General features: G+C 44.6%; 2 long non-coding RNA genes across 3 annotated transcripts in view; one reads left to right on the forward strand and one right to left on the reverse strand.

The window, feature by feature from the left end:
* Nucleotides 1-145: 145 nt before the first annotated feature.
* Nucleotides 146-24465, forward strand: LOC133040462 (uncharacterized). Its single transcript, XR_009688969.1, has 5 exons — nt 146-266; nt 368-818; nt 15886-15978; nt 16969-17151; nt 23216-24465. It is a non-coding gene; the product is annotated as an uncharacterized LOC133040462 (long non-coding RNA).
* LOC133040461 (uncharacterized) overlaps nt 6465-24952 on the reverse strand; it is a 51802-nt gene continuing 33314 nt past the window's right edge. The window contains exons 4-5 of one of the 2 annotated variants that reach the window (XR_009688967.1): nt 10757-10914; nt 8362-9946 (exon numbers count right to left, since the gene is read on the reverse strand). This is a non-coding gene — a long non-coding RNA (uncharacterized LOC133040461). Of the gene's footprint in view, nt 6843-8361; nt 9947-10756; nt 10915-24952 lie in introns of those variants that run through there. The other variant, XR_009688968.1, reaches the window with a different exon arrangement.

Genomic DNA, 24952 nt, shown 5'->3' on the forward strand with positions numbered 1-24952 from the left:
CCCCGAGTCGGGCCCCGCCCCCTCCGAAGAGGACCAATCGGAGTACGCGGCTGGAGGGCGGAGGGGCGTGTCCCTCGACCGGCTCCTCCACTCGCTGGGACTGACTGGTTAGCCACCTCCCTGTAGTTCCGCCCCGCGGCCCTCCGGACTGGGAAATGGTCCTGAACAGGGTGTTTGTATTTCTGATGCCTGATGAAACGGAGGCTGAGAGAAATTAAGCAGCTTGCCTAAGTCATACTACTAGGAAAGGACCAGCCTTTTCACATGTACGCCTTCCTTTAATACCTTTGGTTATGACTACCTGATATCTGAGACGAATTGCTGCGCATTCTACTTATGCTTCTCCTTTCCGTTTACTTCACTGTAGGCTTTGAAGAGCATCAAAAGGTCCCAGTGAGAAGGACAGAAGCCCCCAGTTTAGACTACTTTTGAAAACTACTCCTGGCGTTGGAGACTGTCAGACAGACACTTTGGTATTGTCAGGGTTCCATGCACTAATTTGAATTCATCAAAGCCAGTTGTGGCTTCCCAGATGGCGCTAGTGGTAAAGAACCCACCTGCCAATGTGTGAAACGTAAGAGATGCTGGTTCCTCCCTGGTTGAAAGGATACCCTGGAGAAGGAAATGGCAACCTAATCCAGTATTCGCGCTTGGAGAATCCCATGGACAGAGGAGCCTGGTGGGCTACCGCCCATAGGGTTGCAAAGAGTCGGACACAACTGAAGCAGCTTAGCATAGGAGCCAGTTGTGGACCTAACTCATCAGGCTCGGGGGCAGTGGTTTCATCAATGTCTTGCCCTTGCTGACCCTCCCCCCAGGTAAGTGGCATTTCCTTTTTGCTCCTCCTACAGTCTATTCTAGGGTGATTCCTATTTCTGATACTCTTGGGAATTAGTAAGTAACTTCATTAACACCTGATCTGCCTTCTTTATAACTGTAAACTAAAGTCACATATCCCCAGAGTGAGTCCTCATCTCCTTGGCGTGGCCTCAAACCCAAATTTTCATCGTTGTTATATATGCCGCGTGGTAGTGTCGCCACAGGTGTTTGTCACTGACCCTGTCAACTCGTAAGCCTTGTAAATCTGGCCTCTGAGGCTGGGATGTTCAACAAAGGTGAGGTAAGTTCCCTCAGCTGCCCTGGGCTGGTCAAGTGAGCAGGTGGGAGCCACAGGTATGTGAGACGAAGCCCTGTCTCCGCTTCCTGCTTCCAACTCCACCTCCCCATATTCAGCCGCAGAGATTTTAGGCTACTCAGAACTTGGGTGCAGAAAGGAAATTTACTCTGAGTAGCAGCTTTCAGTTCCCTCTGGTGGCCAAAGGGTGTTACACAAATACGGGGGTGAACAGTTTAGTCAAGTTGTTTTCCTTTTTAACAGCCGGATTTGGGAGAACTTCAAGCTAAATAGAAAACGAAATGGGAGAAATTTAAGAGGAGGAAGATCAGGTTTATCATTTTCAAGACAAATATTTAATGCAAGTCGATTGAGTGCCTTCCAATTACAAATATTTCATCTGTTACTCTTAAGGAAAGAACATGTGGGTTTCAAATTTGGAGTTCTAATCTCAGCTCTGCTGCTGTCAAGTCATGTGACCCTGAAACTTTTATCTTTTTGTACCTCTGTTTTTATTTCTAAAAGGAAGAGTTGGACTGAATGATATCTGATACATCTTATGGCTCTAAATTCTGTTTTTCTGCTAACATGTGAAACAGAGGCCTTTTGTAACTTTCAGAACATGAATGATTTTTTTGCAGAAAGGTCACAATTTTTTTTTTTGTTTATTGTTATACCACTGTTGCTGGAATAACTGTAAGCCCTATTACTGCCCCATTACAAAACAGATACCTAGAACTTGGTTTCATGCATCTGAGCATGAGAATAAGGTCAAGAAACCCTCTAGTTTTAAGCACCTACCCTCAGTGTCTGTCTTTACACTAGCTGCTCTACTCAAAATTCTCCTCCCTTGGTCACCAGAATTGCTACCCTATTCACATCTAGATCTCCATTCAAATGTCACTTCTTAAATGTGCATCCTTGACCACTCTTTCTAAGGCTTCCCTGGGTTACTCTCTACTGGACAACCCTATTTCTTTCTTTCATAGTGTAGTAGTTTAAAACAAGTCACCCCAAGGTGTGCCACTTTGGCATGTGAATTTTTTTTTTTTTTTTTTTTTTTTGAGAATTTCATTTTATTCATGAGGCATTTTCTTCCTAATAAACAATGTTGGTACTTCTTTGGTCCATTCAAGAAGCTCTGATATGATTACATCATTTGACCTAAGATTTTTTTAAATGCCTTTTAACTTCATATCTATAGAACAACATGAGAGAATTCAAAGGGATTACAATGCCAAGACTGATTTGCAGTGATAACCATAATTACTAATTAGAGCCTTTGTTGAGAAGATGAAGCTGTTATCCTTTTTTGAGAGAAAATTGCTTAAGGGCTCTCTGAATATACTGTAAGATGTCTTATTTCTGTCCTGTTATTCTATTCTCTGCAGTGGTGACAACTGCAGAGAATAAGCATATCCATAAGAATACATAAGCAGATGGATTAATCTTATGAATTATTTTAAGCTGGAAACAGTCAAGGCCCAAAAGACTCAGGAGGAAACTTTGAGCTTCCACCTAACTGCCTAAAAGAATTAGAAGACTTGTTCCAGGAAGGAGCTATCAACACAGATAATTGTAGTGTAAGGTGAACTAGTTGTTGTAGACAGAGAAATGCTGTCAGCCAGAAAGTAATACAGGAAGCTGCAAATAAGGAAAGACTTTATTTGGAGTTTTAAGAATTGCAATTCAGGAGACACAGATTTAGGTTACCCTGAAAGAGTGTTCCAAGGAAAAGAGTCAGGGATTGTTAAAGCCAAAAAAAAAAGCTATGAGGTTGTTAAAAGTTGCCTAGTGAGAATTATGATGACTTTAAAGTCAGAAAATATTTGTCCATAAGGAATCACAATCATTTTAGGGTAAATATGCAACAAACAGATACTGTCACAAGTTATTTTAGGGGAAGGGCCCAATTAGTATCTTGAGTTTCTGGCACCTGTTTGGATGACCTCACCAGGTCAAAAGGTCAGACTCCTTCCTGGCTGAGATAGGCTGAGACATAAGCCACATCAGTGTGCATAAGTCACACTTCCTTAATACCTTCCTGGTTCCATTTTAGAGCACTCTCTTAGCAATACCTACTCCATTTTTATTTTCCTTTCACAGAACCCAACAAAGTCTGTTAAATTCCTCTCTGTGTCCTGTTGTTTCCCTATGGCCCAGAAAACACTTATTTACCAAACATTTGATTTTTTTTCCTTTTCCTGTGAACTGCCTTATTTTCCTTTGAAGTCCTGGACTCCTACCCCTTTCTCTTTAGTTTGGGATGACATCAGTGCAGTTCAGTTGCTCAGCCATGTCCAACTCTTTGCAACCCCATGGACCACAGAACGCCAGGCTTCCCTGTTCATCAACAACTCCTGGAGCTTACTCAAACTCATATCCATGGAGTCGGTGATGCCATCCAACCATCTCATCCTCCGTTGTCCCCTTCTCCTCCTGCCTTCAATCTTTCCCAGCATCAGGGTCTTTTCCAACAAGTCAGCTCTTTGTATCAGGTGCCAAAGTATTGGAGTTTCAGCTTCAGCATCAGTCCTACCAGTGAACAGCCAGGACTGATTTCCTTTAGGATTGACTGGTTTGATATTCTTGTACTCCAAGGGACTCTCAAGAGTCTTCTCCAATACCACAGTTCAAAAGCATCAATTCTACAGCACTCAGCTTTCTTTATGGTCCAACTCTCACATCCATACATGACTACTGGAAAAACAATAGCTTGACTAAATGGACCTTTGTTGGCAAAGTAATATCTCTGCTTTTTAATATGCTATCTAGGTTGGTCATAGCTTTTCTTCCAAGGAGCAAACATCTTTTAATTTCATGGCTACAGTCACCATCTGCAGTGACTTTGGAGCCCAAGATGACATAGATCTCAGTTAGCCTGACTGCTTTTGGACTTCTTTCATGCTATGTGGATTCCCAGTAATACTTAATTAAAGTTTTCTCCTGTCATGTGTGTGTGTGTGTACTCAATCTCTTAAGCTTTCCCCAACTCTTTGCAACCCCATGGACTATAGCCCACCAGGCTCTTCTGTGCATGGGACCTCCCAGGCAAGAATACTGGAGTGGGTTGCCATTTCCTCCTCCAAGGGATCTTCCTGACCCAGGTATTGTACCTGCATCTCCTGTGTCTCCTGCGTTGATAGGTAGATTCTTTACCACTGAGCCATTTGGGAAGCCCCTTATGTCTCCTGTGTTATATCATTTTAATTATTCAACTAGTTAAAAGAACCAAGAGAGGAAGGGGGAAATTGTCCCCTCCCAACAACAGCAATCATAATACTCTGCTACAACATATTTATTTAGCTAGGCGTTTGTAACCCTCTGCAACTAGCATGTTTACTTAATAATAGCTGGTTATTTGTTCATTGTATCCCTCGTTAGAATGCAAGTTGCAGGAATGTTGTCCATCTTGTCTATTTCCATATCCTCAATGCAGTGTAGGCACTCAATAAATATTTCTTGAATGACCAAGTTAGTGAGTAATATTTGATGGAATGCTTTGCAGATAAAGCCTTATAAATCAACAATTAGCAAATGAGGACAACTGAATGGAGACACTCAAGAATAGCAACAGGTACTTCAGCTCTTAGTTATCAAACTCTCCACATCGGAGTATTAGGAAAAGCCCTTAGTTAGGAGTGTCTGGATCAACCACCCGGCTCCCACTGCTTCTCATTTGGACTTTCTGTCCATCTCTGAACAGCCTGAACTGATCCCCACCTCCCATAGGTCCAGTGGGAAATAGTGATCGCCTTACATCTGGGTTCCATCCTGGTGAAAAGTGTAACATCTTTTACATAGTGTTACCCTTGTCTATTTGTCTGGGTCACTATCAGTCCCAGTTTCATCTAGTGCAATAGCAGTATCCCAGCACCGAGAACAATGCCAGGCATCCAGCAGGCAAGCATTACATGCTGTTGACAAAATGAATTGTGTCAGGACAGTTAAACCAACTGTAGAAGGTTCTCAGGCTATCTGCAATTGCTTAGGAACTTTTTTCTTTGCAGTATGCATGTTTCAAATGTTAGGTTGCTTAGTGAAGTGGTGAAAAGAGCTAGCTTTGAAGTAAGCCACCTATGCATGACCTTGATAGGGTGAGTTCCTCCTCATTAAAAGGGGGGACTAATAGCTCCTACCTCACTGGGTTTTTGTGGAGATTAAATGAGATAATACATTGAAAATACCCAGCATAGTACTTGAGACATCACAAATGCTCAGTAATTTCTAATTGTCATCTTAAGGATTGTTACTTCTGTTCCATTCTTTCTGTTTCTACTTTCTCTTCTGCAGACCTGTAGTTTGCTTCATTTAATTTCTTTTTTGAGATTTAATGCTTTCCACTGTGGCTCCTGTTTTGGGGTTTGTTTGGTTTTTTTTAATGCCTTCTGAAAAAAAAATAATTTTACTAAATGGGAATTCCTCAAGCAGCTACTGAGAAATTTCATTGCCCACCCCTACTTTCAGCAGGAAAATGCCCATGCATGTGATTTTTCATTAGTAAGATGTCCTTTCTACCACACTTTTCATCCACCCTCACTTTAATCAAATATTCCCAGACTTTAAAAAGCATTAAAACAAACCTTTTGTTGACTACCTTAATTTTTACATTTGACTCTTTCATGCACACTTATATTTGACTAACAATGGTTTTCCAGATATTTTGGAAATAACTATTGTTGCCTCTCAATCTATAGGACATGTTTTCCATCTGCTTAGATAGTGCTTGGTAAATAAAAAGACATGTTAACAAACATCTTTTAAATTAAGTGTTTTTAATCAAAAGCACATCAACCAAGCTTTAGAAGAGTAATCTTCCTAGTATTTTAATGATTTAGTAATATTAAATAGGAGAAGAAAGTTATCTGTGAGTCAGAAGAAAATTATTAAATTAGAATTTGTACTAAAAGTCAGCCTTTCACATTATTATCATAGTAATTTGAGTAAAAATAAGAGTATCTATAAAAAGATAAGATATACATCCACTTTGCCTGCCAGATGCCAAAATTTCCTCCCTTTATGCATTTGTGTATTAGATTTATGCATTACATAAGTATGCAGTGAGTGAGTCAGTCAGGCCATGGGGGCACTGTAATAAGTGCTAAGATACCAAATATTAATAGACAGTGTCCCTACCTTTTAGGAAAATTTCTGCCTGGTTAATTAACAGATAAGCAAATGCAAAAATTATAATTCAGTGTCATTCGTGCTATGTAGAGAACCTTGCAAGGGGCAAAGGAAACTAGAAGAAGGAACTCAGGCCTATATCAAGGGAAGGCTTTATATCAGAGGCAATTAATTCTTCAGTTGAAACTTGAAGGATAAATGGAAGGTTGCAGACAATAAGAAAGTGGGAGAGAGAGAAGGATGGGGAGGGTTTTATACAGAGGGCCTAGAATGTACATGGGCACAGAGACATGAGGTGTTGGGAAGACAGCTGTTGTCAAAGGGAGTATGAAGAACCCCTGGTGGGAGACAGGCATGTCCAGCTGTGTAGGGGAAATGGATTGTTCCACAGGCTGTAGTAATCTCAGGGGTCTACTGGGAATGGATCCCCTTCTAAGGTCACTCACACTGTTGTTAGTGGGATTCAGTCCTTTGTACGTTGTTGGATAGCAGGCCTCAGTTTCTTGCTGGCTGCTGGCTGCTGGCTGCTGGCTGCTGTCCCTGCCACATGGGCCCCTCTACAAGCAGCTCACACCAGGGAAGCTGGATTCACCTGAAGCAGCTGAATGAGGGAGAAAAAGAGAAGGCCAGCAGGATAGAAAGCAAAATCTTTTTTTATAACTTTTTTTATAATCTTGGAGTGTCATTGCGTCACACAAAGAGGGGGGATTAACACAGAACATGAATACCAAGAGGTGGGAAAGACGGGTATTTGGGATTGGTGAAGTTATATAACCTTAGTGTTCAATTATGAATTTAGAAAAACATCTACAAGTTATATTTATCCTCCAGTCCAGCTCTGTACTCTCCTTTGGTCTCATGCCTTAGTCTAGAAACGGAACACAATGAAAAGGGGGAAAAGTGACTAAAAGAGAAACTCAGCCACATAAACTGAAAGTACATATGGTGGCAATAACATTTGGCAACAGTGGAGCAGCTGACACAATGGTGGCCATTTTCAAGTGACTCAACTAATGGTCCTGACAACTGAAGAAGGGCCCTCATGAAGCACAGCAGGCAAAGGTAGCCTCAGCAGGCAGTGGAGTTTGCTTTCATTTGTTTGTGCACCTGCAAGAGACATCTTGGTGATGGGAGAAGCTTGGATAGAAATAAAGGTCCCACTGTCATGAGTGGAGATGAGGGCCATAGAATTAGAGTTTACTGTTAACATGACCTGTTTTGTCTCCTAGGCAACATAAGCTACCTATGTAGGTAAAAATTTCACTGGGAACAAAGAAAAATCATTGGCTTGCTTGCTTGTGGTGAGTGAGTAGGCTTTGGTCAGAGGTCTTCAGGCACTACACTGAATTCAGAACAGCCATTCTTTTTTTTTTTTATTTTTTTATTTTTTCAGTGGGTTTTGTCATACATTGACATGAATCAGCAATAGATTTACACGTATTCCCCATCTCGATCCCCCCTCCCACCTCCCTCTCCACCCGATTCCTCTGGGTCTTCCCAGTGCACCAGGCCCGAGCACTTGTCTCATGCATCCCACCTGGGCTGGTGACCTGTTTCACCATAGATAATATACATGCTGTTCTTTTGCAACATCCCACCCTCATCTTCTCCCACAGAGTTCAAAAGTCTGCAGAACAGCCATTCTTATGTTCCTCTTGTTGCTTCTATAATCAGTCTCTGACAGGCTTAGGCTTAGAATCAAAATCTTCACTTATCAAAAAAGTGTAGGAGTTGGGACTTCCCTGGTGGTCCAGTGATTAAGACTCTGCACTTCCATTCCAGGGAATGCAGGTTCAATCCTGGGTAGAAGAACTAAGATCCTGCATGCCATTCAGCCAAAAACAAAAAGTGCAGGAGTGATGCAGGGAGGTGTGGGGTGGTGTGGGGTGATAGAAGTGACCTGGCTGTTTGTTAGTAGTTTTTCCTAAAAGCAATATGGGAAATGCAAGCTAAGTTGTGACATATAAAATATTATGTGGCTTGCATACAGGGCTTATGTTGTTTAAATTTTGCTCCATACACAGTTACTTAAACCAATATTTGATAAATACTTATTATGTAATGTGAGGATATTTTTGCACAGTAGAAAATCCACGTTTACTAGATCAAGTGCCTTATTTCCAACAATCACAGGTTTCATAATGTGGGGAATGATTTGATTTTAGAAGTTACATTGTGACTGAAGGCAGTGTTAGTAACCTGGGTGACTACTAGCATGATAGATTCAGTGACTGGAATGAATTAAAAGTCCTTTAAAAGTTTTTCCTGGATTTCCCTGTTGGTACTGTGGATAAGAATCTTCCTGCCTTTGCAGGAGACACAGGTTTGGTCTCTGCTCCGGGAAGATTCCACATATGCCTCAGAGCAACTAAGCTCACATGCCGCAACTACTGAAACCAGTGCACCCTAGAGAAGCCACTGCAACTAGAGAGAGAGCCCAAGTGTAGCAACAAAGACCCAGCATGGCCAAAAATACATAAAATAATTTTTTTAATTTTAGTTTATTTTTAAGTGGAGGAAAGTTGCTTTACAGTGCGTTGGTTTCTGCCATACAACAATGCAAATCAGACATAATTATGCATATATCACCTTCCTCTTGAGCCTCCCTCCCCCCATCCTACCCTTCTAGGTCCTCACAGGCTGGGCTCCCTGCGTTACACCTCAACGTCTCACCAGGCATACATGGCAGTACCTATATGTCGATGCTGCTTGTTCCATTTATCACATTCTCTCCTTAATAAATTTTAAAAAGTTTTTTCTTATAAATTCCGTTAAGCATGTGAGAAAAATCATAGACCAGAACACACTATAAAAAAATTCTCATGCTCCTTAAGTAGTTATAAATTCAGTTCAGTTCAGTTCAGTCGCTCAGTCGTGTCCGACTCTTTGCAACCCTGTGAACTGCAGCACGCCAGGCCTCCCTGTCCATCACGAACTCCCGGAGTCTACCCAAACCCACATCCATTGAATCGGTGATGCCATCCAACCATCTCATCTTCTGTCATCCCCTTCTCCTCCTGCCCTCAATCCTTCCCAGCATCAGGGTCTTTTCCAATAAGTCAGCTCTTTGCATCAGGTGGCCAAAGTACTGGAGTTTCAGCTTCAACATCAGTCCCTCCAGTGAACAGCCAGTACTGATCTCCTTTAGGATGGACTGGTTCGATCTCCTTGCAGTTCAAGGGACTCTCAAGAGTCTTCTCCAGCACCACAGTTTAAAAGCATCAATTCTTCGGCGCTCAGCTTTCTCCACAGTCCAACTCTCACATCCATACATGACCACTGGAAAAACCATAGTCTTGACTAGATGGACCTTTGTTGACAAAGTAATGTCTCTGCTTTTAAATATGCTGTCTAGGTTGGTCATAACTTTCCTTCCAAGGAGTCTTTTAATTTCATGGCTACAATCACCATCTGCAGTGATTTTGCAGCCCAGAAAAATAAAGTCTGACACTGTTTCCACTGTTTCCCCATCTATTTGCCATGAAGTGATGGGACCAGATGGCATGATCTTAGTTTTCTGAACGTTGAGCTTTAAGCCAATTTTTTCACTCTCCTCTTTCACTTTCATCAAGAGGCTCCTTAGTTCTTCTTCACTTTCTGCCATAAGGGTGGTGTCATCTGCATATCTGAGGTTATTGATATTTCTCTCAGCGATCTTGATTCCAGCTTGTGCTTCCTCCAGCCCAGTGTTTCTCATGATGTACTCTGCATGGAAGTTAAACAAGCAGGGTGACAATATACAGCCTTGACGTACTGCTTTCCCAGTTTGGAACCAGCCTGTTGTAAGTTAGAGCAGGTTATTCCTTTCCTCACGGCCGCCGCGGCCTCTCATTGTGCTTACTACCCACACTGCTCTGCACTGCAGGTCCTGCCTGGGCCATTCCTCGGCTTCCTCTCAAACCTCACTCCTCCCCTCACTCACCCTACTCCAGCTACATGTCTCCTTGTTGGTCCCCAAACATCGCAAGCGTTTTCCAACTTAAAGGCTTTATACTTGCTCTTCCTTCCTCCAAGAACTTACTTCTAAGTGAGCAGTTTGTGAGCCAGCTTCTTCTTACTCTTCTCAAGTGTTAGAGATAACTTCACAGAGACTCTCCGTGACCATCCCACCTAGCATAGTCATTTCCAGTTACTTCTAGCGCCATCCGTCTTCTTTATTGCCTTCCTACCACTTGCAACAATGAATAATTACATGAGTTCATTCTCTCTGCTAGAATGGAAATTCTACAAGAGGAGAACTATCTTGGTCCATTTGGTTGTTAATATAAAATACCAGACTGGGTGGCTTAAAAATGATAGGAATTTATTGCTGACAGTTCTGGAGGCTGAAAGTCCAAGATCAGGGTACCAGCATGATCAGAAAAGAGACCACTTGTAGGTTAAAGACTTCTGTGTCCTCACATGGTGGAAGGGGCAAGGGAGCTCTGTGCAATCTCTTTTATAAGAGCACTAATCCTAGTCATGAAGGCTCCACTCTCATGATCTAACCCCCCTTCAAAGACAAGCCCTCCTCACCTTCTAACATCATCACATTGGGTGTTAGGATTCCAACATGTGAATTTGGGGAGGTTGTAACCATTCAGGCCACAGCAAGGAGCTTGTCTGTTTTGTTCCATCTTGAATCCCCAGAGCACAGAGCAGTGCCTGGTCCACAGTAGGAGCTCAAGCGCTGACTGTTAAACAAATTAGTAAATATATGATTAAATCATGCAAAATATTTTAAATATTTTTAACTGAGTTTATTTCTATAGTGTATTTAACTTGGAAGACAATTTAAGATCATGCCACTGTACATTTTCATGCCTCTATCAGAAGAACTTATTCCTTCCTTCTTTGTGCCCTCACACCCCTAAAAATTCTGGGCCCCTCTTCAAACTATAGAGCTGATTCTGTTCCTATTGCCCTATTCAAAAACAAATAACTTAAAAGTGAGAAACCGGAGCCCTCTACAAACAGACTGCTCTCAAGAGACTTTATTTTGAGTGTTACAGACGCGTGGTAACTCTATTGCAAACGGAGAGCCTGGCGCTGGACTGCAGGCGTGACTGTAACCTCACTCCCTACCAGCTCCTCACGGTGCAGGAGTGAGAGGATGCCCTCTCCCTCGGTGTTGCCTAAGCGGTGACCACTCTGCACTGTGAAACTGAGCTCCCCAAATAACAGCTCCTTAGTTATAGAAACATCTCAGTGTGATCAATATAGCAAATATTAATTACACACCGTGTGCCCAGCTCTATTCTAAGCACTTTCATATGTACTTCAGTTCAGTTCAGTTCTGTCGCTCAGTTGTGTCCGACTCTTTGCGACCCCACGAATCGCAGCATGCCAGGCCTCCCTGTCCATCACAAACTCCTGGAGTTTACTCAGACTCATGTCCATCGAGTTGGTGATGCCATCCGGCCATCTCATCCTCTGTCGTCCCCTTCTCCTCCTGCCCCCAATCCCTCCCAGCATCAGGGTCTTTTCCAATGAGTCAACTCTTCGCATCAGGTGGCCAAAGTACTGGATTTTCGTTTCAGCGTCAGTCCTTCCGATGAACACCCAGGACTGATCCCCTTTAGGATGGACTGGTTGGATCTCCTTGCAGTCATATGTACTAGAGGTCCTCAATCTCATATCCTCATTTCCAAAATACAGAAAGCACTGAAGGGATTCCCTGGTGGTTCAGATGGTAAAGAAGCTGCCTGCAATGCAGGAGACCTGGGTTTGATCCCTTGGTCAGGATGATCCCCTGGAGAAGGGAATGGCAATCCATTCCAGTATTCTTGCCTGGAGAATTCCATGGAGAGAGAGCCTGGTGGGCTACAGTCCATGGGGTCTCAAAGAGTCAGACACGACTGAGTGACGAACACACAAACACACACCCAAAAAGCACTGAAAACAGGAAGCTTTCATAAGTCACTTGGCAGCAAACCTTACCTCTGGGAGGTTCTTTATGGTTTTTATTAATAACCACTCTGCTTACTGTGTGTCTGTATGTGTCACACAAAATTCTGAATGTTATGGAAGAAGGGCAGCCAGAGCGCTGGCAGCATGAGCCTCTATTCTAGAATTCCAGGTATGAGAAGTCCCTGAAAGGAGTGTTCAGCCTTGGGGAAGAAAGGGATTCTCTTACGGGATTTAGCAGGGGGTCAGTTCTAATATAGCATGTTACAGGAGCAAGCATGTTACAGGTCAAGGATGGGTCTCCGGAAAGGGAGGATTCTTTGTGCCCGTCAGCTGCCACGGTTTGGGCAAGTTGGAATTCCTTGAGAGGAGCAGCTCGGGGCTAAAGTCATGTGTTGTGGAGGTACAGGACTGTGAGGGCTCCAGTGGAGACTCCTCAGTCCTCCGGCGACTTTCACAGCGTGTGTGCTTCCAGGCTTCTTCCAGGCCCTGCTCCAGACTCTGCTGCACTGCTCTTTTATAGAAGATACGCCTTATTTCCTTTCTCAGGTCTGAACAAACTGACTTCCCTGAGTTATCTAGCCTCAAGTTTCTTGGTTAAGAGATTATGAGCTCTTTTTATCAGCCTCATTTTATGCTTGAGGAAACTGAGGGCATGGGGTCAAGGAATTTACCCAAGCTGTGGCAGTTAGTGAGTGGACTAACAGACAACCGATTTTGTGAAAATCATTCCCACGTACCAGGTCAGCACCCAGTTAGGCGCTGTGCTCTCCCTCAGGCCCCTGATGTTCTGCCCTGGGCTGGAGGCGGAGGCACTGCCTCTCTCCATCCAGAGGTCAAGGGTGAGCAGGGAGAATGCCCTCCTCGGCATTTCTATGTCTCTTGCCTCCTCAAGAGTTGAGGAGGAAGCCTGCAGTTATTTTCCTCTCTATTTCCTTTGTGATTTCTTGGCCATTGTGATATAATAAGAAACAGATATTTAGTCTCTGGCCCTGATTCCATTCCCAGGTGGCGCTCGTGGTAAAGAACCCACCTACCAATGGAGGGAGACATAAGAGATACGGGTTTGATCCCTGGGTCAGGAAGATCCCCTGCAGGAGGAAGTGGCAACCCACTCCAATATTCTTGCCTGGAGAATCCCATGGACAGAGGAGCCTGGTGGGCTACAGTCCATAATGTCCCACAGAGTTGGACATAACTGAAGTGACTTTTAGCACGCACACATCTGGTTCCTAGCATAGAGCTTCCAAAACCTTTGTAACTTCCTAAGTGAAAGGAGCATCTTTTGTTTTACTCTTTGATTTAATCCCTGACTCTTCTACCTTGACCTCTGGGATGGGAAAGAGGTTGGAGACTGAACTAACAAATCACCAATGACCAATGATTTATTCAATCATGCCTATAGAATGAAGTCTCCATAAAACCCTAAACAATGAAGTTGGTTTGAGGTTCCCAAATTCCACAAGGACAGAAGCTCCTGTGCTCCAGACCTAGTCCTTGACTTACATACCTCCTCACCTGGGTGTTCATCTCTGTTCTCTATTATATCACTTACAATAAACTAGTAAACAGAAGTAAGTGTTCTCCTGACTTCTGTGAGCTGCTCTAGCAAACTATCACCCTTGAGGGAGTCATGGAAACCTCCCATTTGTAGCCAAGTTGGACAGAAGTGTGGGTTACCTGGGGATCCACTATTGCATTTGGCATCTAAAGAGGTGGCTAGTCTTATGGGACTGAGCTCCTAACCTTTGGGGTCTGAGCAAGCTCTGAGTAATTGGTGTCAGAATTGAAGGACAGAATTGAATTGTAGGGTACTCATTTGGTGCCAGAGAGTTGAAGCGGTTGATGTGGGAAACCCATACACACACTTTTGATGTCAGAAGTGTGGTGAATAGAAGAAAGTTTTTCTTTAGCCACTGACAATAATTTAAGGAGTTTTTTCCTGAGGATTATTTACAATAAATAAAAAGTCAGAATGATTTTTTATTGAAAGTAAAAATAAAAGTGCTTAAGGAGGCTAAAGTCTTTGGCCATGTTCTCAAGGCCTAACGGGGAGGCCAAGGCAGCCTTTCCCACCCCCCCCAACCCCCCACCCCCCTGCCGGAGCTCCTCTGGCCACGCATCTGTGGGGAGCGGCTCCCACTAACAAGCCTGCTTTAACTCTCAGTAAATCCTCTCAGGACTTCATGGGTAAGCATGGGTAAATATTTTTAAAACCTGGAATGTCACAAAAAATTTAAGAGTTCAGTTTCTTGAGTTTCTGGCAGGTGTTGTGGATGACATCATCAGGTCAAAATGTCAGATTCCATCCAAGCTGAGACATGCATAAGTCACACTTCGTCGATGGCCTCATTTTAGAGAGCTCTCTTAGCAACACCAACTCCGTTTTGATTTTCCTTTCATACTAAAAACAATCTGGTCTTCTCATGTTCATCGCACCTAAGCTTATTTATGACTCAAAATTCCACTTGTATTTCAGGAAATGTAATTTTGTTTGACAGGAGGTAAATACATGACAAGTGGAGGTAAATTAACCCCCTTTCATGGGGCTGGCTCCAATGCCCAGGAGGGGCTGTGAGTTGTGGAATAACGGCTAGGAAGGCAGAGGGAGGCCCGGGAACAAAGGACACATGCAGAGCTGACTCCCAGCCTCAGCCCAAGAGAAACATTCCTGACTTCCTACAACATAATAGAACTGCAGGGAACTCATTTCAATACTTCATGTGCTGGATCTGTCTTAATAAGATGTTGGCATCTCTTGAAGAAATCAACTTCAATTATGATTTTTTAAATGTTAACCAATGGCATCCTCAAAGAAAGTCACCCGTAATGGAGGTCTATACTATTTTTTTTTTTTTATGTCAGCATCTCTGTCAACTTAGTGGGACTACTTTTCCCTTTAATATTTAAATTTAAATAATTCATTTACTGGGCTGGGAAACTCAGCATTTCCTTACAGAATAACTGAGTATTCTCAGGGGATTGTGTTACTCATAATAGTTTTGGGCTAAGTTCTTGACGTAGCTTAAAACGTTTTCTTCCTTTTGTCCTAAATTTACCCCAAAAACACTTTCTCTTAATCCTCCACCCCATTACAAACTCTACTTAACCCAAAGTGTAGCAGGTTTTTGTTGAAGATTTGGGGGTGAAGTTACATTGCTATGTACCATAGCAGATTATATTAAATTAAATATTTGAATCTCTTTTCTAGAAAGTTTCCCAGGCTGCTTCAAGAAACTTTAATTTTTTTTCTCTTTAATATGAACAGTAATTTAGCTTTAGGTCCAGCCACCCTGCTGTGGGGCTATTTTCCCATAACCAAAATGGCTTTCTAATCATTATGTTAAATAAAATACACTTTTTTTTCTAAAGAAATTCTGGGGTCCATTTTTAAGCTAGTAGGTTTCTTCCCCCCCTCCCTCCAAATTCATAAAACTGTAAAAGGAAACTCTCACACAATGTATGCTAGGCCAATAAATTTAAGCTTTTTGATTGAAATCATCTTATTCCTTCATATCTAAAAGACAGGGAGGAATATTTAAGTGGGTCAAGGGTTATCATGTATGCTACTATCTGTAGTATACATTATGCTGTCCACTCACTGTTTCAGTTTGTCTGTAGTATCTCAGGGAGAACTATAGTTTCTGACCAATTTGGGGTTAATGAGGTTATCTGACTAGTTCTGGCCAAGGGGCTGAAAGTGGAAATGATGTGTATCATTTTCATACTGGTTTAAGACTCTCTTTCCTTCTACCTAGGCAGCTGATAACATTCCAGATTGTGGTTGCTCAATCCATCTGGACATTGTAGGGCAGATCCCTGCTATGGCACAGTCATCTGCAGTGAACACAGTGAGTACATATTATGATTGGGAAATAGCAATGAACCTTTATTGTTTGAAGCCACAGCATAACTGATCCTATTTTGACTGATATATTGTCTAATTTTAATTCTTGCAAAAACCTTTTGGAGTAGGTATTATTATCTCCATTTTATTGATGTGATTTCTCAGGTCACAGAGCAAATTAGTAGAATCTGTTTTCAAACCCATATCTATGCTCTCTACCCTGTATTTATAGATCCATTTATTAAACTTTACTTTCTGATGCATATCCTTACAAACTGATTCATAGCTTTTATAAATTTCAAATTCTTCTGTACAGTGATACCAATAAAATAGCACCATATAATTTTTACTATGCATTATTGCATTTGATCCTTGCAACAACTCTGTAGCAGGTTCTTCTTAGACTCATTTGTAGATGATACAAATGAAGCCCAGAGCCATTAAGGGACTTGTCTTAAGGGAGGTAGATATTACAAGACAGAGCCAGGTCTTGAACCTAAATTTTCTGACTTCAGGTGCAGTGCCCTTTATAATTCAGGGTATCTTTCAAACTGTTAGGTAGTTAGAATAGGGAAAAGGAGTCCAAAATGGCGGTGGCTAAAAGACAAGGAAGGGAAAAGCCCGTGAAAATAGAACAGAGGAAGGTCAAAGGAAGGTCCAAGGACTGGAGTGAGGACTTCAGGTAGAACAGCGCTCCTGCCGACATGCCCTCACGCCTCGAAGATGGATTGGCCTGCTATCTTCTAAATAAAATAGAGCTGTAACACTGAGCTGTAACACTGATTTGTCTAAGAGCTATAACATGGTCCATTCGAGACCTGAGAGTTATAACACAGTCTGTCCAAGACCCGAGATCTGTGACCCGCCGAGGGGGCTTTAATGTCCGCCACTCCAAATCCTTGGAGTGATGAGACAAGAGCTGAGGAGCATACACTCGCCTGACATCTATGGTGCCGTGACTCGGGTTTAACCTGGCTGAAACAACCCCCTCTAGGAAGAGGCCAAGCATAGCAGGAGCCCAACTCAGTGAAGCTCCTCGGTAGAAGCGAAACGAAGAAAACCCAGAGCAAGGGAAGTGACAAGAGGCCCATCATGCTGGAAACCAGGACAGTGAAAAACGAACTCAGCAGAAAGCTCACACGGCTCAGTCTCAGATTCCAGAAGACCTCCGGTTAAGGTAGGAGGTCCTCGCTCCTATGGCTGGAGGGACATGCCTAGCAAGATCTTAATTCCTTTACAATCTCTCATTTCTTGTCTCCTTGAACCCCCCCGCGAACAGGCGGGCAGCAGTGCACACAACTGAGGGACTCTGGAGAAGCTACTCTTCGGTATGTCCCAAAGGCACTATCTGCTGGGCCCCAGTAGCTGTTACCCAAGCTGGTGGGGGTTCTTCTGCCCTTACTCTTCTCTGTGTCAAGAATCAGGCCAATGAAAACCGTGAGCACCAGTCAGATGTTTAGCAAATTTTCCGGCAGGCTATGAAGGGGATTCCTTGGCACGTTTTTCCCACTGCTTTTTGCTCCTGTCCTTCAGCTCTCTCCAGGGACTAGAGCCCAGCCAAAAATTAAGAGGTGGATTTGTTAGGATTCAGAGAGAAGCACATGCTTCAGGGTGTGGGCCATTGCCAAGGGTTAGGAATAAAACCTGGTTAGGTTTTGCCAGTGGGGTCAATTCATATGCTAATGAGTGGGAGGATCATCCCAGTTGTTGGGGAACCACCCACTCCTCCCTCTTTTGACAGTGCCTTAGAGCTGTTCTGCCACCTCTGGGTGTGTCTTTTGGCTTATAGATTGGGAATTAAGGTTTACTTGAATTTGACTTGTCATCTTGGACCCAATTGATTTTAATTGGTTTACGTTATGCCCTTGTGCTATGTCATTCTTTCAAAGATTGTGCTCTGCCCCCCTTCCCTCCTGTTTCATGCTCCTTTCCTCAGCCCCATCCGGGCCCACAATGTTGCCTCTACAGTCTTCTAGAGGGACAACCAGAAAATAGCTGGCCCTGGGAGGGAAATACTGTATCCCCTTAATCCTACCTAGCACTAATCACCCTGGAGATCTTTGGGATGCCCAACTCCAGTCCGGGGGTCCCAGGAGGTCATCAAGCCTTGACCTGCCTAGGGATCTGGTCCTCGAAAGGTTGTCACGCCTCAACCTGCTCGGGGATCTGCCAGTCCCAGGGGTCCCAGGAAGTTGTCATGCCTCGACCTGCCCAGGGGCCCAATTCTCGGGAGGTCGTCACACCTCGACCTGCCCAGGGATTCGATCTCTAGGAGGCTGTCATGCCTCAGCCTGCCTGGGGATCTGCACCCTGATCCGGGGACACCTGGATTTCAGGTTGCGACAGTACTAGGTAGGATGAGCTTACATCATGGTATCTATTCCCACCCATGGTGGGCAAACCAGCAATGAGTTACGATTACAACCCCTTAATTCTACCCAGCACTGGTCACGCTGAAGACCTTGGGGACACCCAAACTCCAGTCCGGGGGTCCCAGGAGGTCATCACGCCTTGACCTGCCTAGGGATCTGGTCCTCGAAAGGTTGTCACGCCTCAACCTGCTCAGAGTCCCAGGGGTCCCAGGAGGTCGTCACGCCTCAACCTGCCCAGGGGCCCAATTCTCGGGAGTCCGTCATGCCTCGACCTGCCCAGGGATTCGATCTCTAGGAGGCTGTCATGCCTCAGCCTGCCTGGGGATCTGCACCCTGACCCGGGGACACCTGGCTCTCAGGTTGCAACAGTTCTGTGTAGGGTAACCTTCAGAAAGACTCACCCCTAAGGAAGTCCACCCATGGAAACAGAAGGAAGCCTATTACTTGTGGGACTGTGTGCAGTCTCAGCAATAACTCAGGAGCCCAACGAGAACCCCATTGCCTTTCTGGAAAGGCTAAAAGGGGCCCTCCAAAAGTTTACCAATCTAGACTCAGACTCTTACGAGGGACAGGTGATTTTAAAGGACAAATTCCTGTCCCAATGTGCATCAGATATCAGAATTAAGTTACAACAGCTACAGCAGAAGGATTCTACTGCCTCTTTAGATGAGATGATCCAGACAGCCACCAATACCTTTTATAACAGAGAACAGGAGAAAGAGGCCAAGGCCCAGGAGAGGGAGAGAAGGAAAGAGACAAGCCATGCCCAGATGCTGGCCACCCTCCAGGGAAGCCCTATGGCATACCCTGATTCCTTGAAGGACAAGGCAGGAGGCAAATGCCTAATCTGTAGACAGGCAGGGCATTGGGCAAAGAGTGACAAGTCTCCTAGAATTGGCTTGCCACAAATGCCATCAACTGGGACCTTGGGCGGCACTCTGCCCTCGGGACCTAAGAGCCTCAAGGTCAAGTGCCAAGCCTTCCCTCAAGATGGTTCAAGAGGACTGGCCCTCTCCAGCCAGCCAGCCTGTCACAGATAACCATCACGGGGCTGGAGCCAAGGGTGCAACTGGATGTGGCAGGTAGGTCTGACAATTTCTTGGTTGACACAGGGGCCACCTACTCTGTTTTGATCTCCTACTCCGGAGCCTTCTCCTCCCAAACCTGTACCATTTTGGGTGCTACAGGAAAAGCAACTACTAAAAGATTCACCCAAATACTTCTTTGTTGCTGGGATGCACAAATATTTTCCCAGTTTCTGGTGGCCCCTGAGTGTCCTACTCCCTTATTGGGAAGAGATATACTCACTAAACTGGGGACCACCCTTGTGATGGGAAGCATTTCAGCCCCTAGAGCTCTACAGCTCCTGGTTATTACTGAAGAACCCATTACACCTTCTCCAATAGAGAGGGACCAAAAACTATTGGAAGACAAAATTAACCCCCAGGTGTGGGACCAGGGCATTCCTGGACGAGCCCACCAAGCTGAACCAGTCATCATTGTCCTCCGAGATCCCACTCAGTTTCCTAACCGGAAACAATATCCCCTCAAAAGAGAGGCTCAGGAGGGACTACAGCCTTTAATAAATAAATTCCTTGTTTGTGGGCTATTGGTCCCCACCAGTTTGCCATGTAACACCCCAATCCTCTCAGTAAAGAAAAAGGATGGAACCTGGCGAATGATTCAAGATCTCTGGATCATAAATGAAGCTGTAGTCCCCCTACTTCCCACAGTACCCAATCCCTATGTAATCTTGGGAGAAATCCCACCCAGTGCCAAGTTGTTTACAGTCTTGGATCTCAAAGATGCATTTTTTTTTGCATACCACTGGCTAGGGAATCCCAATATCTTTTTGCCTTTGAGTGGGAGGCCCCAGGAGAAAAACACCAACAGATGACTTAGACAGTATTACCTCAGGGGTTCAGAGATAGCCCCCACTTGTTTGGACAGGCCCTTAGCCGGGATCTCCTAGATCTGGACCTGGGACCTAATGGGAAAATATTACAATATGTAGATGACCTACTAGTCTGCTCCCCAAATGAGAAAAGTGCCCAACAACATGCAATTCAGGTTCTAAACTTTTTGGCAGAAAGGGGATATAAAGTCTCCCTTGCTAAGGCACAGATGGTCGAGACAAAGGTCACTTACCTGGGAGTTCAGATTACACATGGGTCCAGGAGGCTGTCCTCTGATCGGGTACAAGGAATCCTCCAGCTGCCCTCCCCCACGACTCGAAAACAATTGTGAGCTTCCTGGGGCTAACTGGGTTTTGTAGAATCTGGATACCCAACTATGGTCTAATTGCCCAGCCCTTACATGAAAGCTTAAAGGGACGAGATGATTCAATCCCACTGATGTGGGGAACTCCTCAAAAGAAGGCAGAGGCTACACCAAAATAGGCCTTAACTCAGGCACCTGCCTTGAGGCTGCCAGACCCAGAAAAAGCACTCCAACTTTATGTCCATGAAAGAGAGGGAATAGCCTTGGGAGTGTTAACTCAAAGGTTGGGATCTGAGCCCCAGCCTGTAGCTTACTTATCCAAGAGACTTGATCCAACTGCCAAAGGCTGCCCCCGCTGCCTTCAAAATCTTGCAGCTATTGCAATCATGATAGAAGATGCTTTAAAACTCTCCTTTGGGGGCAAACTAACTATTTTTACCAGCCACCAAGTAAAACAACTCCTAAATGGGAAAGGCCATTTATGGATATCTGATCAAAGAATCCTAAGATATCAAGTGATGCTGATGGAAAATCCAAGCCTCACTGTATCCCCTTGTGAGGTTCTTAACCCAGCCACCCTCCTGCCTACCCCCGAGGGCTCTCTCCCCTTTCACTCTTGTCTGGAAACCTTGGACCACTGGACAAAATCCCGAGAGGGATTGTCAGAAGATCCTCTGACCAATCCTGAGGAGATTTGGTACACTGATGGAAGCAGCTTTGTCTTAGATGGAAAAAGAAGAGCCAGATATGCAGTAGTCTCCAATTTTGAGATCATAAAGGCTAAGCCTCTGTCACCAGGTACTTCAGCCCAATTAGCTGAGCTCATAGCCCTGACCCAAACTCTAGAGCTGGGAAAAGGAAAAAGAATAGCCATTTACACTGACTCCAAGTATGCCTTTCTGGTGCTACATGCACATGTGGCTATTTGGAAAGAAAGGGGCCATTTGACCACCCGAGGGTCCCCAATCAAATATGGTGATCAAATTCTTAGACTCTTGGAGGCAGTCCATCTGCCCACTGAGGTTTCAGTCTCCCACTGCAAAGGACACCAAAAAGGGAGCACAGAAGTGGCATGAGGGAACCAAGCAGCTGATCAGGCAGCTAAGAGAGCAGCGTTACAGAACCATGACCTAATAGGGGTTGCCACCTTAGTTCCACAGACTGATTTCTAGATTAGATTGCCAGAAACTCCTTCATATACTGAAGGTAAGACTCTTAAAGGTAAGAGTGAGGACTTTCAAGAAGATCATACAGGTGACACACAGTTAAGGTGTGTCACAGTTAAGGTGACTGCAAAAGGAGGGGCTCCTTTTTCTGCCTGGGAACCTGCAATGGAAGTTGGTTAACTCCTTACATGCTACCACTCATTTAGGAGAAAAGGCCCTACAAAAATTACTAGAAAGGTCCTTCAGAGGAATAGGCCTCCAAACAACTATAAGGCAAGTGGTCTCCTCTTGTTCCACTTGCCAGTTGAACAGCCCCCAAGGAGCTCGAAGACCCCAGCTGACCCAGCCCGTCCAACGATGTGGGACCTATCCAGGAGAGGACTGGCAGATGGACTTCACCCAGATGCCAGTTTCTCAAGGGTATAAATACCTACTAGTCATGATAGATACATTCACAGGATGGATTGAAGGCTTTCCCATCCAAACTGAGAAGGCTGAGGAGGTAGTAAAAGAAACTACTCCATGAAATCATTCCAAGATTTGGTCTGCCCAGGTCATTACAAAGTGACAATGGGACATCATTTGCTTCTAAGGTCACCCAAGGGGTCTCTAAAGCATTGGGCATTACTTATTGTGCCTGGAGGCCTCAGTCTTCAGGAAAAGTAGAAAGAGCCAACCAATTCTTAAAATCAGTGATAAAAAGATAACCCAGGAGACCTCCCTGGGATGAAAGGAGGCTTTACAAATAGCCCTCCTCTGCACCCATATTGCCCCTATAGAACAGGTCGGTCTTAGTCCTTATGAGATGCTATATGGGAGACCTTTTGTTTATGTCAATGACCTCTTCCTAGATCCAGAGGTTCAGACCCTCCAGTCTTATGCCATGGCCATTGGGCAATTCCAACAGGATATACGCTTTTGGGGTATGAACCAGGACCCAAAAGACTCTAAGGACTCACCACTATATGCTCCAGGGACTCAAGTCCTAATTAAAGTCTGGAAAGATGGGTCCCAAAGGCTCAACTCCAGCCCACATGGAAGGGCCCCTGCCCTGTAATAATTTCTACCCCCACGGCAGTCAAGGTACCAGGATATGACTCCTGGATTCACTACTCACGAGTCAAGCCATGGAAGAAAACTGAAGAGGACACTCAATACACCTGTGAGCCCCTGGGAGAGCTCAGATACCTATTCAAGACTACAAATCAGTGCCATTCTAATGAACACCCCCAAAAATCTGGTTTTGGGGGATAAGATTTCTCAGGATAGCTCTGAAGAGCCAACACAGCTTGACAGAGATTGTACTCCAAAACAGACAGGAGATAGATCTTCTGATCCCTGAACAAGGAGGGACTTGAGCCACCCTGGCGATGTGAATTTAGAATTGGCTAATGCCCCTACTAGTCCTCGCTGTGCCATATTGATGCTGCTTATGATTGCTCCATGTATTATCAACTGACTAAACTGTTTTGTCTCTGACCAGGTCAAGCTACAGCATGCAGTGCCAGTTCAACAAAGATATAAAACTACAGCTGACCACGGAAAATATCATTCACCCTTAGATGGACACTGCTATAAGGACTCTGAGGCTTGAGACTAGCAAGAGGGGGAGGCCCAATACCCCTCGCTGTCCCAGTTCAGCAGGAAGTAGCCAGAAAGACCTTGACGCCCCTATTCCCAAAGAATTGGGCCTCCCATCTCTTGAGGGGGGAATGTTAGGTAGTTAGAATAGGGAAAAGGAGTCCAAAATGGTGGTGGCTAAAAGACAAGGAAGGGAAAAGCCTGCGAAAATAGAACAGAGGAAGGTCAAAGGAAGGTCCGAGGATTGGAATGAGGACTTCTGGTAGAACAGTACTCCTGCCTAAACCCAATTTGCATAGGGCAGGCCCAGGGGGGAGAAAAAAACATATAAAAAGAGGAGCCAAAGGGCTCGCTCTCTCTCTCTCTCTCTCTCTCTCCCTCTCTCCCTCTCTCCCTCTCTCCCTCTCTCCCTCTCTCCCTCTCTCCCTCTCTCCCTCTCTCTCTCTCTCTCTCTCTCTCTCTCTCTCCCTCTCTCCCTCTCTCCCGCGCACTGAGGCGCTCTTCTCTTTGCGTCTTTGGATTGATGTGCCTTCACGCCTCAAAGATGGATTGGCCTATCTTCTAAATAAAATAGAGCTGTAACACTGAACTGTAACACTGATTTGTCTAAGAGCTATAACATGGTCCGTTCGAGACCTGAGAGCTATAACACGGTCTGTCCAAGGCCCGAGATCTGTGACCTGCCGAGGGGGTTTAATGTCCATCACTCCAAATCCTTGGTGTGACAAGACAAGAGCTGAGGAGCATACACTCGCCTGACAAAGCCAACTACTTTTCCTTCACTGTAGAATGAGGTCAGTGAAACAAGCAACGGTGATTCCATTTATTCTTTCATTCATTCCACACATACTTACTGAGCAGCTCCTACCTAAGCACTTCTTAAATCAAATCTATGATAAATTCTGGAAGTAAATTAGGAGAAAAAGTTGACCAGTTTCCAGGAAGACATTTAAAGTTAGAAAGAGGGATGTTGGTGTTTGAGCCAGTTTGTACCAACCGCTTAGAGCTGATTCTGTTCATCTCTTATCTCTGAATTCAGTGACCTTGCAGCAGCTTGAAATTGGATGTGGTGGAAGTATTTACACCATGGAAATTGGTACATGCTATAAATCATGGTTTGTTTGTTTTTTTCCCCCTGCTGCTGCTGCTGCTGCTGCTGCTACGTCGCTTCAGTCGTGTCCGACTCTGTGCGACCCCATAGACGGCAGCCCACCAGGCTCTGCCGTCCCTGGGATTCTCCAGGCAAGAACACTGGAGTGGGTTGCCATTTCCTTCTCCAATGCATGAAAGTGAAAAGTGAAAGTGAAGTTGCTCAGTTGTGTCTGACTCTTCGCGACCCCAATGACTGCAGCCTACCAGGCTCCTCCGTCCAAGGGATTTTCCAGGCAAGAGTACGGGAGTGGGTTGCCATTGCCTTCTCTGTTTTTTCCCCCTAGAGAAACCTTATTATAAATCATCTCTCCATTAATGGGGATTTTGTATGAGTAGTGGCCTTTTGCCTAGCACTTGAGAATGGAAAATAATGCAGGAGACCTGGGTTTGATCCCTGGATTCAGAAGACTCCCTGGAGAAGGAAATGGCAACCCACTCCAGTATTCTTGCCTAGAGAATCCCATGGACAGAAGAGCCTAGAAGGCTA

This window comes from Dama dama, chromosome 20 (genome assembly GCF_033118175.1).
Source record: "Dama dama isolate Ldn47 chromosome 20, ASM3311817v1, whole genome shotgun sequence".
Classification (NCBI taxonomy): domain Eukaryota; kingdom Metazoa; phylum Chordata; class Mammalia; order Artiodactyla; family Cervidae; genus Dama; species Dama dama.